The sequence below is a fragment of the Polypterus senegalus genome, chromosome 8 (assembly GCF_016835505.1).
Source record: "Polypterus senegalus isolate Bchr_013 chromosome 8, ASM1683550v1, whole genome shotgun sequence".
Taxonomy (NCBI): Eukaryota; Metazoa; Chordata; class Cladistia; order Polypteriformes; family Polypteridae; genus Polypterus; species Polypterus senegalus.
In genome coordinates this window covers 85,943,244-85,957,439 of record NC_053161.1, presented here as the reverse complement: position 1 = coordinate 85,957,439, position 14,196 = coordinate 85,943,244, and the positions used below count along the sequence as shown (strand labels likewise).

Sequence of the window (14,196 nt, the reverse complement as noted above, 5' to 3'; positions counted from 1 at the left end):
AACACAATACCAATGCATTTGCCTCATAAGCAAAATAAAGAGAAGTAGGTTGAAAATCATGAAAGTAACATAATAAAAGACTTGCTTTCTGAAAGGCATGAGAGATTTTCAGTGTGAACATGTATGGTGATTGAACAGTTTAAAATGGTTTCCCCTGCAAAATGTTTAGTACATGCACCCTTGTCACATGATTGCCTTAATACACTGTTAAGAGTTACAAGCCTGCTGCGCACATTGATATCTCTCAGAGATCTGAAGGAGAGAGATCAGGCAGAAATGCTCTTCAATGCTGCTCAAGAGATATCTCTCTCTCTCTCACACACACCATTTTCTAAATCTTTTGATCATGAAGGTAAGATTGTGGCAGAAAGAACAATAGATATTAGGATGGCATCGGCCAGATCACAAGGCACTTTTTTTTCCTTCATTGATCTCACACTCACTGTGACCCTCACCAGGAAAAGGGGATGAGAAAATAAGACGAGATGAAATGATCTCACACTTCAGTAAGACTTCCAGCAGCCGTCACCAGCAGACAACATTTGAAGTCATCGAGTAGGCTCTAATCATAGAAGAAAAGAATTCAAAGCCTGGCTATCTTCTACTAAATAACACTGTGCACCATTTTCTTGAGTATATACAAACAGAAGACCGCTGTACAGACAAATGATGGCCATTTGGGTCCTACAGGATGATGTACTGAAAAATGAAGGCACAATCTGATAGATCAATAAAAATCCTCTGGCACAGAAAGAAATGTAATACTGGAACTTTACAATTACAATTTTATTACAATTTATCTTTTAAGGGTGTAACCAGTTCTGGTGCTAAGTTATTTTGCGCTTAGGCCAAATTTATTAGTGTGCCATATGACTGTTGTAGCTTACCCGTGCAGCTGCACCAGAGGCGAATGCCTAAGTCGCCTTAATGGTGGTGCCGGCCCTGGGTGTAACAGAATAATCAGCCTAATAAAAAGATACATATACATATTCTACTTTCACTGTGTTAAAGTCAGTCCCACTAAGCATTAAAAATTAAAGGTTTGAATGAAAAGCTAAAACTTGCTGAACAAATCCATTCTCAAGTCAAGAACTTTCTAGAGCCTTGATCTGCATCGTAAGACTGTATGCATATAGTAAATCAGTATATTCATGACTTTTATTTGAAAAAATTATATATTCAGCATCTGCGGTAGGCTGGCGCCCTGCCCGGGGTTTGTTTCCTGCCTTGCACCCTGTGTTGGCTGAGACTGGCTCCAGCAGACCCCGTGACCCTGTAGTTAGGATATAGCGAGTTGGATAATGGATGGATGGATATATTCAGTATTTTAGTGACATTCTGCTATTTTAAAAGAAGTCTGGATTTGTTCTTACCTCATTGCCTGTCTACCTTCTTATTAACCTTTCAGTCAAGAGGCTAAGGCATGGCCGATGTCCATTCAGACACATTTTCCCCCAACATGATTCAATTAAAAAATATTTTAAAATATGAATACACATTTTTAATGTATGCATTTTACATAATAAAAATTAATGCTTGCCAAAAAATGTAAAATGTAAGTTTTCCTGAACAACAGTGGGCTGTGCTTTTGATCATTTTCTAATTGTTGCAGCAATTCAAATCCCACACTCCTCTGGTTCAACTTTCCTGCTGGTGATTTCAGTGTTTTAACATCTCACTTTACATAAATGCAGTTTTACCTTTGCTGTATCTAGCATTAACCTTGTTGCTGTTGTACTTTATCTAGGTAAAGTGTTTTGTAGGCTAATTATTAAGTATATATTATAGTCTATACTATTATAGATTCATTGTTGAATTATATGCCTACCATTCTTTTAATTATTCTTTTAAATTTATGATCTTCAGCTGCACAAAAAGGAATATTCAGTGCTAATCATCTGGTTTCTGTATGCCTGAAACTATACATATATGGGTGCCACCTTATGCATGTTTGATAGATACAGTCTCTTCTTGGCTTTGTGCTTATTGAGCCCTAACTTTAGGGAAGATGCTTCTGAAAATTTAGACAAATAAAGTGTCATTGTATATTCGCTCACACATGTCCAGCCACAATCTCAATTCACCCAACTTACATGTGTTGGGAGAAAACCCATCATCCATTTGTGGAGAATGTTCAAGCTCCATGTAAGGAATGACCTCAAAGCCAAGATGCTTTCCATGAAGGAGCAGTGCATTCAGTTTGCTGGTACAAAATATTTCCTTCGATAATAAAGCATGGTGCTTTTCACTGTGCTAAACAACTTCAGGCACATACATGGTTTGGCACTATTTTTCTTAAAAGACGCCGAAGCCTACGGACAAGCGACAGTACTCTCATTTCGGCAACATTCTGGGATGCGGGGGGACGGGAGACAGGAGATATCATGCTATTGTTAAACCCTTATCTTTTCCTCAGACAGAAGTGATAGTGGTAAACAGTCATAAATTCAACACTCTCATAGATACTGGCAGCAACATTTCCATTGTAGCTCACCATTATGTGCTACCATGACAATGGCTTAAAGTAAAGACCAGTTTAAACTGTATTCACGGGGAGAATACCTGTATCATCAGTTTCAACAACTCCATAAGGGCCTTACAGGTGATGGTATTTTGAAATCCACCCTTTCCCGTGATCCTGGACAGAGACTGGTCAGAGAGTAAATGCGGTATCATGCAAACCACTCCAGTCAAACTGTTGGACCTGGCAATGGGCAGACAGAATCCACCCCAAACTGTTCCCACGCTGTGTACACAGCCAGCAACAAAGAGTCACGTGGCTATTCAGTGTGACGTAGCGGAAGTTGTGCCAATGACTCCCAATTCCCTGACGCCCGGGCCATCGATGTTGCAGATGGATGCTCCGCCCACTGAGGTTAGTCCCGATGGCCTCCTTTAAACGGGAGCAATAGAATGATCATTCCCTTAAGTTTTCCAGAATGTAGTGGTTTTAGTAAATGGTCAATGTACCTTACATCCCATGCCATCTGTGCCCCACTTTGTTATAGAAAATCCATCCATCTATTGTCCAACCTGCTATATCCTAACTGCAAAATAATTTATTATACCGAGTAGCTGAGCATGAAGAGGAGGTGAGGTCACTGTTTTTTGTAAAATGGACCTACCGGGTTTGTGAACTTGTACATACACACCTCCTAAGCGCCCATCCGGGAGCTGAAAAAAAACACTGGAGAGAATAAAACTCCAATTTTATTGGCCAGGAATACATCAGGATTTCTCTGTGCTTCATGTCCAGAGTGTCAGTTACTTCAGATTCCTAAACAGGGCCATTCTCCATTGGTTCCCTTTCCCCTAATTGAAATTCATTTTGAACGTATAGGGGTAGACATCATAGGACCCCTTAATCCCTCTGTTAGAGGACATAAATATATTCTAGTCATTGTTGATTATGCTACTCGTTATCCCAAGGCTATCCCCTGGAGAGTAGCCAACTCCAAAACTACTGCACAGGAACTCGTAGGGGTCTTTGTGCAAGTCAGCATCCCTAAAGAGGTCTTGATAGATCAAGGGATGCCTTTCACCTCGGAGATGTTCAGGAAAGTTGCCAAGTTGCTCAGAATCAAACACTTAAAGACTGCAGTATACCATCCTCAAACTGATGGTCTTGTAGAGCGTTTTAATCAAACTCTCAAACAAATGTTATGTGAGGTGGTCAGCGAGCATGGAAGGAACTGGGACTAGCTCCTCCCCCTTGTAAATTTGCCTATCAGAAAGTGCCTCAAGCCTCCTCAGGCTTCTCCTCTTTTGAGTTACTATATGGGTGAAAACCTATATTGGACATTCTAAAAGAAGGATGGGAGGAAGAGGCTCTCCCTTCCACTAATATTCTGGAGTATATTGTGCAATTACGCGATAGATTCACAAAAATGAGGCCAATATTAAAAGAGAATATGGAAAAGGCTCAAACAGCGCAGGCCCAATGTTATAATCGTGGGACGGTACTTCAGGAGTTCTCCCCTGGAGACTGTGTCATGTTACTCATGCCCACCGTGCATTCTAAATTAATGACCCAATGGCAGGGCCCATACGAAGTTAAGGAGCAAAAAGGGCTTCACTCTCACTATCAGGTGAAACAACAAATCGTCGACTAAGCAAATGGATTTATCACATCAAACTACTGAAGCCATAGAGGGACAGGGAACTTGACCCTTACTCTGGCCAGCACTGTTCCTTTTTTGCCTATAAAAATGACCTTAACTTTGGCCATAATTTGATGCTCACACAACGACAGGCGCTTGAGGCAGTAATCCTGTCTGTCTCTGAGGTGGTCAGTGAGAAACCTGGTCACTGAATGAACATGACATCATAACAGGCCACTGGTAATCGCTTGGGAGTGGCCATACCACCTCCCAGGGGCAAAACATGCTGAGATGGAGCTTGAGATCAAATGCATGCTGGAACTAAGAGTAATTCAGGAAAGTCATAGTCCCTGGCCCAGGCCAGTTGTAATGGTCCCTACGCCTGACGGGAGTTGGAGATTCTGCAATGACTTCCATCACCTTAATTGTGTCTCCCAATTTGACGCTTATCCGATGCTGCGAGTGGTCAAACTCCTCCAGCAACTCGGAAAGGTGAAGTTCTTTACCACTCTTGACATGACAAAGGGGTACTGGCAAGTTCCTTTAATGGACCCCGCAAAGGCCAAGACAGCATTTAGCACTCCTACTGGACACTGGCAATATCAGGTCCTTCCAATTGGATTACATGGGGCACCTGCCACTTTTGAGCGTCTGGTGGATAAAGTGCTACATCCCACAATTTCTATAGTGCCGCCTACTTGGATGACGTCGTCATCTATTCCGACACATGGAAGAAACACCTAGAGCAGGATCAGGCTGTGCTCCTGACACTTGGTAAAGCAGGACTTCATATCAATCCAAAGAAATGTTTCTTTGGATTGTGCGAGACCAAGTATTTAGGTGACCTGATGGGTGGTGGCACAGTCAAACCACAGTGTTCTAAAGTAGATACCATATTGAAGTGGCCCCGTCTGAAAACCAAATGGCAGATCCAAGCCTTTTTTGGTTTGGCCAGGTACTACCATCGGTTTCTGCCACGGTTCCCTGAGACAGCAGCACCCTTGACAAATTTAACAAAGAAACGGGCCCCTAACAACGTGGTATGGGACAGTAAAGCTGACACTGTTTTTGTGACCTAAAGCAGGCCCTTACATCGGCACCTGTTCTAATGGCGCCATAACTTTTCTCTGCCTTTTATTCTCCAGGCCGATGTTTTGGACACAGGACTCGGTGTCATACTAAGCCAAAGTGTCGATGGTGTCGAACACCCCATTATGTTCCTGAACTGGAAACTGCTGGACTGGGAAACCAGGTATGCGGTGGTGGAACAGGAGTCCTTGGCAATCAAATGGCCAGTAATGCAACTGAGGTACTACCTCTTGGGCCATGAGTTTACCTTTGTCACTGATCATGATGCTCTGCAGTGGATGGCAGTGCACAAGAAGTGTAACCCATGTGTCACTTATTGGTTTTTAGACCTCCAACCTTATAAGTTTTCTGAACTTTATTGCCAGGGTCCAATGCTGATGCTCTTTCTCGGGGTCACAACCTCTCAGTTCAGGCTGCCTGACCCGACGGGTCTGGGCTGAGGTGGGGGCCATGTCACAGATGTGCAGCAGAGGGACAGTTTACAGGCTCAAATAGTGTTATTTATCAGCCAGACTGGGGGTTGACGCTCATAACTCATCCTCTCTACTCTTGTTTCCCTGCAGTTCAGCTGAAGGCCATGTCTCTCAGTGACATCACTACCGAACCACCCACTAACATAACTTCTGGCTAACCCTAATGACATCACTTCCGATAACCAGAATTCATCTTCCTGCCACATCAGTTCCTATTCTGGCCGTCCTAATCCCACCTCTTCCCCCTATCCACCATATTTATAGAACAGACCTGTCCTGTTAGTTCAGTTCAGTTGTGAACTCCGAACTGTAAAGACATGGTTCTTTTATTTTGCTGATTTTTCAGTGTATGGGGTGGTCATCCTCAAACCTTTTTCTTGTCTACTGCCTTATTTTTGCCACACAATAAAAATATTATTATAATAAACCGAACAACTTCTCATTATTATGACTGTTGAAAGATGCCAGCAAGGTGCTCTTTACTCAGCTGTGCAATTGAGTTTATCTACAGTATGTACTCATCATTACCTAATCCAGTTCAGGTTTTTAGGTGGCTAAAGCTTATTCTGAATCTTACAAATTCTTATATAGCAGGATCCACCAGAGGATGCACTCAAACATAGCCTTGCATAAACACTGACAATGGGGCAACATAAGACAGTCAACTGGGCCACATATCTTTGGAGAAAACCCAAAAGGAACACAGTGAGAACCTATAAACAGCTCAGAGAACACAAACAAGCCCTTTATAAGAGGTACTTTGCCTCTATTTGGTCTGCTAGCTGTGAAAGCTCTTTTCAGATTAAGTTTTCTGTACCATAACATTAGCTCACTGTTCTATGTTCCCTTCTTTGTTATTTTCTAAGTAACAATTTTTCTGTTTCATACTATCAGCTAATACCATTTGTTGGGCATACTTCCTAGCTCCTACATATATCTGTATGTGCCACATTTTTCTTTCCATTGTAATTTCCTTTACTTATTATATTAAAGTGATTATTTAATGTATTTGATACTGTATTGATTGTAAAGCTATTTTTGTTTTTAAGGGTTCTATATAAAAGATAGACTGATTCAGAAAAGTTAAGTGGGAAAACTTTATTTGCCAGTACTGCAAACAAGCTATGAAATTACTGTGCACTTGTAATTACAGTCAATTAGAAGGTCAGCACAAAGAAAACAGAGATGCTGAGTTAGATTCAAACAAAAAAGAAAAGACAATGCAAAACTTTTAAAATGTATCTTATTGTATGCTTTGAGAAAAGTTCCCTGCTGTTGTTGTATGGCTCATTGACTGAATAAGGAGAAGTACTAGAAATATAGACAATATATCACTCAGCTGAATAATTTTAAATGACATTATCTTCTGCTCATGAACCAACTCTCTGAACTGCAACAATCATATAAATAGCAGCTCTGAGAAAATACATTTCATAAACTAATGCATTATTCCATGAGCATTCTTCTTGTGTCTTTCTCTTATTGTTGGCACTTTATAGTATGCATGTTTTGCACCTGCTGTTTGGAACCTTTCCCTTTCATTTTACTCTTGATTTATGATTTAGTATAGCCATTGGCCTGTGTCATTTCTGTCTAAATATGCTAGCCAATATTATTGATGTTGCCTTCTCCTTCTGAGAAATTAAAACATATGAACAAACACAAGGGTGTTCTCTTTTAATTCAAAATATATAATGATTTTTTGTCTCTATATTTCAGTTACTTTTCCAGATATTCATCATTTTCCATAATTATCCAAACTTTCTACATCTATTGCATTGCATTCTCGAAAGGCGAGATAGCCCCCTATAAGGTCTCTTGTTTCTTAATAACGTAACAAAATTATTCTGCACAAAAATATGTACTGTAATGCTTTCATACACATGATTAAGTAGTTTCTGCTGCCATACCACTTTATCAGGTGCAATGGACTTTAAACTAATAGACCGCTGGTTCAATTCCCACCATTAGTTCACTGTGAGAACCTGAGCAAGTCACTTAAACTACCACTTTAGAAAAAAGCATTGTCTAAATGAATGTAAAATGTAAATGTAATATTCAATGCTACATTCATACCTGAAGTGATAAAGCTAACAAAAGTACAGTGTAGATATATTTCAGTACTACAACATCTAATAAATATACTGTGCAGTATAAGATGGGTGGCTGCATTTAACACATCAGCACATAGAATGCTAAACACAGAAAGAAAAGGGTCATTTTTGGAGAGGAATAGTAAAAACCTAAAACAAGGTGCAAACAAATGAAAACACATAAGGTGAAAATACACTGAAGCCTAACCTAACCCAAGACACTCAAATGTGTATTTTGGCCAACAGATCATACTATTGTAATGACTTTGTTTAGCTTTTCCATCAGAAGGTGATTTATTAGAAAATAATTATTAAAAAGACAAAATCTACACCTAATTTATAATAAACCAGGTATTTATTATGTAAGTTTCTTTAGGTTTGTGGATTGGCTTTTCATCATGCAATAAAATGCCCTATTCATTCAGGTACAGATTTTGTGTGCCATTATGAAATAGTTGGTAGATAAATGGCTACATCAGATATACAGTACAGAGAGAAAATTTGTATGAGCAGCAAAATAAACAGTCTCCATGTGGCTTGGAAACTTTAGGGAATCATTAACATGACATATGTAGAAGGCCATGTTTGTGAGTACTCCACCAAATCCTTGGCACAATGGCTCCCAACAGTTCATAAAAAAATAGATAACTTTCCCTGAAACAGAAATCAATTGCACTAAACAAAGCAAAGTAATATTTTTCACTTTACATAGGTAATCTTGCTTACAACTGGCTGTATGTGTCGCTTCTTGCTGTACTTTAGATTATGCTTTGCTATAGATGACTTTCCCATCTTCTCTGGATATTGCACCACCCCAGACCCCTTATCTATCTTGTCATATACGATAAAAGAGGACCTCTGAGTCACACCAAGATGCCTCATGTTAGCAGAAATGTAAGTATATTAAACACTTGCGAACTTCCAAGTGCACAGAAGTCTGGCAAAATGAGCAATGCACATTCTGTATGCAGAAGGAAACGCATCTTTCATTTAGCTGCAAGAGATTATTTTGGAACAGTGACAACTGTCTAATATATAGAAGAAATACTAAGGAAAGTATCTAGAGGAAAGTAGAATATATATTTCTAGCTGTGTAAGACCATGCTGTAAAAAGCACTGGGTCCTCGAAATGATGGAAACAGTCAGAGAAAAAATTGAAATGTAGAGATGTCAGGTAATTGAAAGGAACTTCTCTGGGCATCCTAGGAGGTTTCGTGTTGCCGACATGCTTGCATCATTTGTGCATTAGCGACTAAGCGACTTTGTCTTTCTTTAGAGATTTCCTTTTGCCAGCATGCTTGCCTCGCTTATGTATTATTGGCAGGTGGGAAATTAAAAGGGATACCATTTTGCCAATGTGCTGGCCTTGCTTCTGTATTAGCCGCTAAGCAAGTGACTCTATCTTTGGAGGTTTCGCTTTGCAGACATGCTGGACTCGCTTGTGTATCCTTGTTGGTGCAGTCCTTACCCCGACTCTATCTCTCACTTCCGGGACGGACAGACACACATACTTCTATGCGTAGACATATATATATATATGCATAAAACATACAGTACATAAAATAAATAAAAAATGGAGGCAGAAATATGCCAGAGAAAAGAGTACAGATACATGCCATTGGTCTAAATTTCCTGTCTGCTTTCTGGTATTTCCATAAAAATGTTTGGGCTCTGAATTGTATGAGCTACATTATCTATGGAGATATAAGAAATGCATAGTACAAAAAGTGGTGGTATAATGTGTTGCAGCTGCATCATGGGTCCACTGTCTTAGGAGCAAATCAGTTTCACTTTTACAATTTTTAGTTTATTTTTGTACAGCACTCTTCACTGAGTGCAGGTTCAGAGCTCAGTAACAAGTTCACAAGTAAATGCAATTGCAAAATTTACAAAATACTAATTACATAATGAGTACACATAAAAGACGCTGATTTTTTAAACATGCAAGAAAAAAGTTCCAAACTGCTTAACATAAACGGAACCTAACAACATAATTCCATTAAAATTACTGTTGAACTAAGTCACCTAAATTCTGTGCTTAGTCATTGTTGATGTGGAGTTTACACATTCTCTCAATGTCTGCAAGGATTTTAGTCTGACATTTACAAAAACATTTACGTTAGACTGATTGGTGATTTTGAATTGGCTTTGAGTGGTTATATGTATGTGAGAGCCCTGTAAAGGACTGCCTCCCTTTCCTTTCCAGGGTTTTTTCATGCATATTGTAGCCCTGTGGCTTGCGGTCTAGAGAATTTTTTCTAATATATATGGGCTATAAGTTGTACCCTAATAAACCATACATCTTCTGCACAATTCAATTTAACTTTACTACTAGTATTCAGACTTAGAAATCAACCATTAAAAAGTAGTGTGGAAAGGTATCTAGAAAAAAGCTGTTAGATATTCTCCTCTTCTCTTTTCCTTCTTTCTTCTTACATTCTGTCATGTCACTCTCAAGCTTTTTTTATTCAAGCTTTCTCTCTTCTCTTTCACATATGCATACAACAGACATACACACTTCACCATTTAAAAAGTAGATTATACGAGGGGAAGTCAAGCTAAAGCTAGAAAATAGTATTTATTTGAAAATGGAACAAACCTTAACAAAACTGATCATGTCATTTCTCAATGTAGTCTCCACCCTTCTCAATGCACTTGCGCCACTTGCCTGGAAGTGTCTGGATTCCAGCAGAATAAAAGGTTTTGTCATGTCCTCGTAATCACTCGTGCACCACTTTCTTCACGTCATCATCTGTCTTGATTCGACGACCACCCAAATATTTTCTTAGCAGCCCAAAAATGTGGAAATTACATGGTGCCAAATCTGGGGTATAAGGTGGATGTGGCAGTACCTCAAACTTCAGTTTCTCCACACAAGTCTTGGTGTTCTTAGCAGTGTGTATACTGGCATTGTCTTGCAGCAAAAGGACTCCATGAGACAGTAGTCCCTGCTGCTTGGATCGAATAGCAGGCTTCACGTTGGTTTTCCAGCAAGTCACAGTAACTTAACTAGTGACTGTAGTACCCCTCAGTATGTAGTGTTCAACAATAACTCAGTGCCCGAGTGGTTTGTGAGGACAAGACAAAACCTTTTATTCTGCTGGAATCCAGACACTTCCAGGCAGGTGAGAAGGGTGGAGACTACATTGAGAAATGACATGATCAGTTTTGTTAAGGTTTGTTCCATTTTCTAATAAACACCATTTTCTAACTTTGGCTTGACTCCCCCTCATACAAAATGGTATCCAAATTGCAATACATTACTGCTTACAAAGAACTAAATATACCATATCCCAAAAGTTTAACTAAAAAAATAAGAAAGTGTGTAATAGTGTTGCATAATTTTTCAGTATATTTCCTTAGTTGTAATTATGAATGTTTATTTGGTTCATTCGTAGCTCAAATTTGCTTACACTTTTGGCGCTTGATGACTGCATTTTGTAGCTAATTTGGAAAGTAACGTGTCTAAAGCCGAGTGATTTGCAAAAAGCCTTAATGAGAAGGAGGAAAGAACACCAGCAAAAGCAACAGTAATATTATACTGAGAAAGAGGAGTTAGAAAGCAGATTGAAAGTACCAAAGGATATGTGATAAAGTCCAATGCAAAAAACAGATTGCAAGTGCATAGTAAACTATTAAGGTGTATAAAAACACAGAAAGAGATAAGGACAGCCAGGATTGTTAAGGGAAAAGTTGTGCTCTTTTATTATTGAGAAATAAGGCAACGCAAGTTAGCCATATTACTCATTGGGGTAAGACTGTACTAAAACCTTTTCATTTAGATGGAATTGATTATATCATTCTTATAATAACACATCCATATTTACTTGCCATTCTTTTTAAATTAACAATTCAATTCAGTTAATTTTTGCACAGTTCTCTTCACTGAGTGCAGGCTCAGCGCGCTGTAACAAGTTCTCAAGTAAAATGCAGTCACAGACTGTACAAATTACTAATTACATAATGCATACACATAAAGACAAAGATTTCTTTAAACACAGAGGAAGACAAAGTAGTTCCAGAATAATTGACATAAATGGAACCTAGCAATATCTGTCCATTAACAATTACTGTTGAACAATGAAAAAAAGGAAATGAATTGTTTGCATAATCAAAGGACTGGTTTAATTTGTTTGTGATTGTTTTTTTGTGTTGTATGATCAGGGGGACAGAAGAAAAAATATGACAAAGAGATTTCAAATGGTATACAACACAGGAAGGTGGTAACAATCAGAGTGACAAGTTGTGTAAAGGCCAGAATGCACATTTTATACTTATTTATCTATTGGTGTATTCATGTTTAAATTATTGTTAAGTTCTGGCATGACGTACAAATATTGCTTACTGTAGAAGGACTTTGGTAATGGTTAATTCTGCATACAAAAAAAAAAATCTAAATCCTTTAAAAACAAACATTAGATTTTCATGTAAACAGTGCTTCTAGATAAAGGTGATATAGTTGAACAAATGACACATAAAATTGACATGATGTATTCATTCTCATACTCAAAGTTAACAAATAAGTTGATTTAAGACATGGAAAAGTAAGTATACCCAACCAAACTCATCACTGCTTAAAACCCATAAAATTAGAATTAGATGTTCCAGATCAGGCGCCAATGATTAGAACCTCCTTAGGACGTATGCAGGTGGAACCTGTCTGTTTTAAACCACAGATAACTTGGCTCTGGTGTTCTCTTTGCTACTGATGTTTGATGTGTCACCAGGCCAAGATCAAACAAGCTCTCTAAGGCCCTGAAAACAAAGGCTGTGGATGCCTAAGAATCTCGCAAGGGATTTAAAGAGTCAAATTATTTGAAATCAACACTACATTGTAAGGGAAATCATCAAAAAGTGGCACAGATTTCAAAAGAATGCTAATTTGTTCAGGACAGGCTGGCCCAGCAAAATCATCCCAAGAGCTGACCTTTTGATACTAAAAGAAGTCTTCACGAACCCCAGAATTTCATTGCAAGATCTGCAAGTAAATGTCCAAGTGTAACCAAAGAGAAACTCTCAGAAAGAGAATACACAAATTTGATGTGTATGTGAGGTGTTCCACGAAAAAACCTTTGCTGTCCAAAAAGAAATTAGACATTCTGGGACAATGTGCTCTGAAAAGATGAATCAAAGATAGGGTTGTTTGGGAACAGTAACAGTAGGCATGTTTAGCACAAACCAAAGACAGAATGTCAGGAGAAGATCCTCATATTAATTGTGAAGCACTGTGGTGAAAATGTTACGATTTGAGGAGAATGTGAAGCCATCTGTCCAAAGGTTGAAGCTGAAACAGAAATGGACTTTTTAACATGATAATGATTGAAAGCAAACTAGTAACTCAAACCAAGGAATGGATGGCTATGGACTAGCCTAGCCAAAGTCCTGATGTGAATCTAATTCAAATTGTGTGGGGTGATTTGAAATAAGCAGTACAAGCAACAAAACCCACAAACATCATGCAACTTAAAAGAATTTCGCATGGAGTCATGATCAAATATTTCACTGATGTTAGACTGGAGGGCAGTTATGCAAAACACTTACAAGAAGTTATTTCTACTAAAGCAGGCAATATCAGCTTCTGAGGCCAAGGATGTACTTACTTTTTCCACAGTAAACTATTACATCTATTGTTATTTTTCTTGAATAAATGATTGAAACGGCAATTTCACCTTTATCTGTAGACACTATTTGCATGAAGATCTACTGTTTGCCTGTTCAAACATGGGGTGTTCTTACTTTTTCACATGACTGTATATCTGGACTCCTGCCTTTGATTTAAATGGGAAATCCAGGAAAACTGCACTGTATCTTACACCATTATTACATTTCTAAAAATATAATTTTGAGAGCTCTTACTTCCAGCTGATGGAACAGAATGTCAGGCCACACATAGCTACTCTGGTCACAACTGTCCCAAGGAATTATAGTTATAGATAACCTTTAAAATGTCTTGGATCACAACATTTGAAGATGTGACACTCTGCATGCCAACATCCGACATCTTTGTCAGGCTTTTCTGCCGGAATGGGATAACATCTGACAAGTGCAGATTCTAAAGCTCATTGGCTAGAGGATATATACAGTGTTGATTGGAAAAGGTTAATGCTATAATTGTTAATGCTGATAGTGATTTTCTATTGTTTTTGTATTATTTTCCTATTATTCTCAATTGATATCACTATTTCAGAAATGATTGTTAAAATTTGAATTCCAATAATAAGTATTGTTTTTCTTTTTTCTATAACAGTATATTAAACTATTCTTTTTATTAGATATTTTCCATCAATCCGTCCATTTTCTGATCTTCTTTTCCATTTCAGTGTTACAGGGAGCCAGAACCTAACACGGCAGTAAATGGCTTGAGGCAAGACTCTAATCTAGCTAGGATGTTTGCCCAAAAATGACCTGATTAAGTGTTATAATCAACCTAACTTTCCTGTC

General features: G+C 38.5%; 1 protein-coding gene across 2 annotated transcripts in view; it reads right to left on the bottom strand.

The window, feature by feature from the left end:
• The window catches only part of lrguk (leucine-rich repeats and guanylate kinase domain containing), a 122,652-nt gene that overhangs the window by 40,487 nt on the left and 67,969 nt on the right, over nucleotides 1-14,196 (bottom strand). The gene's annotated exons all lie outside the window — the stretch shown is intronic.